Here is a 5,081-nt window from a genome sequence, read left to right as displayed (position 1 = left end):
TTTTTTTTTTTTTTTTTGCACATGTCCACATAAAAGGATGATGGGAGATTTAAACTAATGACCTTCGCTTCACGAGGCATGATCTTTAACCGATTGAGCTACTCCTTGGAAACATTTATGAAACAATTTGTTTGTTATGGTCTATGTAACTATAATGATATGTAATGGGCTGTTCGATAGTATCAATTTTATTGTCGAAATTTAAAATTTGTTGTACATAGTATTACAATATTTAAATTTAAAAAAAATAAAAATAAAAAAATAAAAAAAAAAAACGTGTTTACATTAACATTGTGTATGCTTTTAAATACAATATCTTTTAAATATAACTATAAAATAGATATTATTCAAATTAAATGGATGGTATTTCCTTAATTATTTATTTGTGAGTACTGAGCTATTTAACGTACAATCTTTAAAGTCGGGGTGTAAGCAGTGTTGATTGAGGCTTTTCAAACTACATAAAAGGCCATAATTAGGTAGAACCCAACTTAACCTACCTAGCCTAGCTAAGATTACGAGTGAAAGGAGAAAGAATAAATGGATTGCGTAAAGAGATGATTAGGTTATGTTTGGCGTATGAAATGACTATTTTATTAAGAACGAGTAATTTTTTATTGAAAATAAAAAAAAAATATGGAATAGCCATTTTTATTGTCTATGAGGGAATGAGAATTAAGGCTGATAATTTTTGATACAACATGTAAATTCAACGCGAACCCAACACAAAATTAAAGGGTTAAGGTTGAGAAGTCTGACCCATTTAAATAAACAGGTCGGATTAAAGTTAATTTATATAGTCTTATATATATATCCAAGCTTCGACATTGTCTGAACTTGACACACAACAACATGGCAGACAATTTTTGACATGACCTGCAAACCCGACACGAATCCAATACAAAATTAAAAGGTTAGAATTAATGGGTTTGACTCGTTTAATTAAATGAGTTGGATTATAGTTGATTATTTCAAGTGTTAAATGTTTATCATGCTAGCAACATAAGTCCTGTCCCCCTTTTTTTTTTCTTCTGCTTTTTCATCCCTTCCGCATATATCTTCAACAAAAACCACCAACCCTAAAAAAACACACAGCAATAAGATGAAATAACTCAACGCCCATAGAATTTTAATTTTATTTCTATAGCATGCATGTGCAAATACTTCCTACCATCTTCCGATAGAATTCTTGAATAATTCTAATCGTTCGAAAAATATCCCCACACCACATGGTCCTTATTTTTCTAGCATATGCATTAAAAAGATCTAGAATTTGAATATTCTTTGGTCACATATATAATTCTTAATTTATAAAGCCAAGAATTAAATATGAGAAGGAAACAATGAATTTAGACCAAAGATGACCAGTTTTATCAATTGACTTTAAAATAAAGTATTATCATTATATATATATATAGGACCATATGATAATATAATAATTATCATTGTAAAACATTGTTAATGTTTTAACTTAATATAAGTTAGTTAATTTTTATATTGACTATTAATTTATTTTTTTAATGCCAAAAATCAAATTACTTATATTTTTAATTTTTTTTATCTTAGGAGGATCAAAATGAAGAGAAAGTGAAGATAACTTTGCCAGAGGCAATTTGATTGTCAGTGTTCTTTGCCTCTTTTTTTTTTTTTTTTGATGTGTTATGATATAAGTTATATAACTATATATTTGGTTTAAGGACTATGTGGAATAGTTGGACTATTATTTTGTTGAAGATCTTGTATAATATTATTTTCATCAAGACATGAAGACTTTAGGTAATGTATGATTTATTATTTAATGATTTATGCACAATAACTTGTGATATATTTAACCTCTCTTGACATTTTTACCAAGTATATAGAACTTGTGTAAGTAATGCAAGGGAGTTAAATATAATCTAACTTTTTTTAGTGTGTTGCAGTTTACATATTTTATTTGGAAACAGATTTAAGGTAATGTATAATTTATTATTTAATAATTTATGCATATTAATTTGTGTTATTATTTAACCTCCCTTGACATTTTTACCAAGTACATAGAACTTGTGTAACTAATGCAAGGGAGTTAAAATTAACTTTATTTTTTTTGTAAGTGTGTTACAACAGGTTTTATTGGGGAGCATACAAAAGAATTAAACATTATTATTATACATTTTCAATCACACTTGTAATTGTAATTGTAATTTCTTTTATTTTTGTTTGTATTTGTTTAAATGTAATTTTATTATATTTCTGTAGTTGTAAATTTGTAATTCAAAATTGTAATTTCTTATATTTCTGTTTATATTTGTTTAAATGTAATTTTATTTTATTTCTGTAGTTGTAAATTTGTTATTCAAAATTATAATTTCTTATATTTCTGTTTGTATTTGTTTAAAAGTAATTTTATTTTATTTTTTTAGTTGTAATTGTATTCAAATTTTAGATTGATTGGCAATTGTTTAATGCAAAATCCTAATACTTGCAATTTGCACATTATTTAAAATTTCGTGATTTAATTTTTTCTTTTATGCTAAAGTCAATAATTTTGAATTGTGAAATGGGACGAGCTCGAGCCGAGTACTCGAGCCCGAGATCGACCAAAATGGTCGAGCTTGAGCTCGAGCTCGGATAATATATTTTCCTACACGAGCCGGTCTCGCATAGGATTTTTCAGCTCGTGTCGAGCTCGAGCTTTACTGTTACTTAAATGAGCCGATCCCGGACATGTAATACCCGTTCAAGATCGGCTCGTTTACACCCCTAGTTTCATTAATGTAAAAGACATCCATTTATGAAACAATTTGTTTTTTTTTTTTTTTTTTTTTGGACATGTCCACATAAAAGGATGATGAGAGATTCAAACTAATGACCTTCGCTTCACGAGGCATGATCTTTAACCAATTGAGTTACTCCTTGAAAACATTTATGAAACAATTTGTTTGTTATGGTCTATGTAACTATAATGATATGTAATGGGCTGTTCGATAGTATCAATTTTATTCTCGAAATTTAAAATTTGTTGTACATAGTATTACAATATTTAAATTTTTTTTTTTTTTTTTTTAAAAAAAACTTGTTGACATTAACATTGTGTATGCTTTTAAATACAATATCTTTAAAATATAACTATAAAATAGATATTATTCAAATTAAATGGATGGTATTTCCTTAATTATTTATTTGTGAGTACTGAGCTATTTAACGTACAATCTTTAAAGCCGGGGTGTAAGCAGTGTTGATTGAGGCTTTTCAAATTACATAAAAGGCCATAATTAGGTAGAACCCAACTTAACCTACCTAGCCTAGCTAAGATTACGAGTGAAAGGAGAAAGAATAAATGGATTGCGTAAAGAGATGATTAGGTTATGTTTGGCGTATGAAATGACTATTTTATTAAGAAAATGAGTAATTTTTTATTGAAAATAAAAAAAAAATATGGAATAGCCATTATTATTGTCTATGAGGGAATGAGAATTAAGGCCGATAATTTTTGACACAATATCTAAATTCAACGCGAATTCAACACAAAATTAAAGGGTTAAGGTTGAAAAGTCTGACCCATTTAAATAAACAGGTCGGGTTAAAGTTAATTTATATAGTCTTATATATATCAAAGCTTCGGTACTGTCCGAACTTGACACACAACATCATGGCAGACAATTTTTGACATGATCTGCAAACCCGACACGAATCCAATACAAAATTAAAAGATTAAAATTAAGGGGTTTGATTCATTTAATTAAATGAGTTGGATTATAGTTGATTATTTCCAGTGTTAAATGTTTATCATGCTAGCAACATAAGTCCTATCCCTATTTTTTTTTTCTTCTGCTTTTTCATCCCTTCCGCATATATCTTCAACAAAAACCACCGACCCTAAAAAAACACACAGCAATAAGATGAGATTATTCAACGCCCATCTTAAATACCCTAGAATTTTAATTTTATTTCTATAGCATGCATGTGCAAATACTTCCTACCATCTTCCGATAGAATTCTTGAATAATTCTAATCGTTCTAAAAATATCCCCACACCACATGGTCCTTATTTTTCTAGCATATGCATTAAAAAGATCTAGAATTTGAATATTCTTTGGTCACATATATAATTCTTAATTTATAAAGCCAAGAATTAAATATGAGAAGGAAACAATGAATTTAGACCAAAGATGACCAGTTTCATACTGTTCATTGAACGTCTAGAAAGAGTACAAACAACAGGCACAAAGGAGATTTCCACGAAATTGATCGAATGTGTCGACTGTGGTTTGTTTACATGACAATTCAAAGTCAGAAGGAATATTAGGATGACATAAAAACAATGAATTGCACACATTTTTATGCTTTCCAAAAGCATAAAAACAATTATACGTACTAATAAAAAAGCAAAAAAAAAATAATATATGATATTAAGAAGAAAGAAGAATCACAAATATAATGATCTCAGATTGCATATAAACAATGACAAGGAGCAACTGAGTGCAGCAGCATGATAAATCCACTAATTGGGCACTTCAAAGCATAGACGAAGCCGGGATTTTGGTCTCTGGAAGCAAAATTAAAGATAGAGTTGAAAATAATGATTAAAAACATTAAAGAATATGTTTAGCTTAAGTTGATTTTAGCATTAATTAGGCCAAGTTCAAACTAAGCATTAGCCCCTCCAAAATTTTAAATTTGCCTCCGAATTTATTTTTATTTTTTTCGTCTCTCATTGGAGGTGTCTTGATAATTATCTTAATTGAATTCATGCTTAAGAGACTTTTAAGACTCCAAGCAGCTTCTCACTTTAGAAGCTATTTAATTAACCTTTTGGGCCCAGTTTTAAACCCAATTGAAAAGCAGGAACCAATTTAAGCAATGATTTAATCCACTTCTATAGCTGCTGATAAGATTATTATCCACATAAATTTTCACATATAACTTGGATAACATGGCTCCGAGCCAGAATCATGAAGAAAAAATGACCAATTTTTCTATCAACATCAACTCATTCTCCACAAGTTGAGCAACAAATCATTCCCCCCCGTTTAATACTCATCCTGCTATCTATCATTGCAGTTTCTAATCATTAACTCAACCTTAATTAAAAACAAATT

This window comes from Alnus glutinosa, chromosome 4 (genome assembly GCF_958979055.1).
Source record: "Alnus glutinosa chromosome 4, dhAlnGlut1.1, whole genome shotgun sequence".
NCBI classification, from domain to species: Eukaryota; Viridiplantae; Streptophyta; class Magnoliopsida; order Fagales; family Betulaceae; genus Alnus; species Alnus glutinosa.
This window is presented reverse-complemented; position numbering follows the sequence as displayed.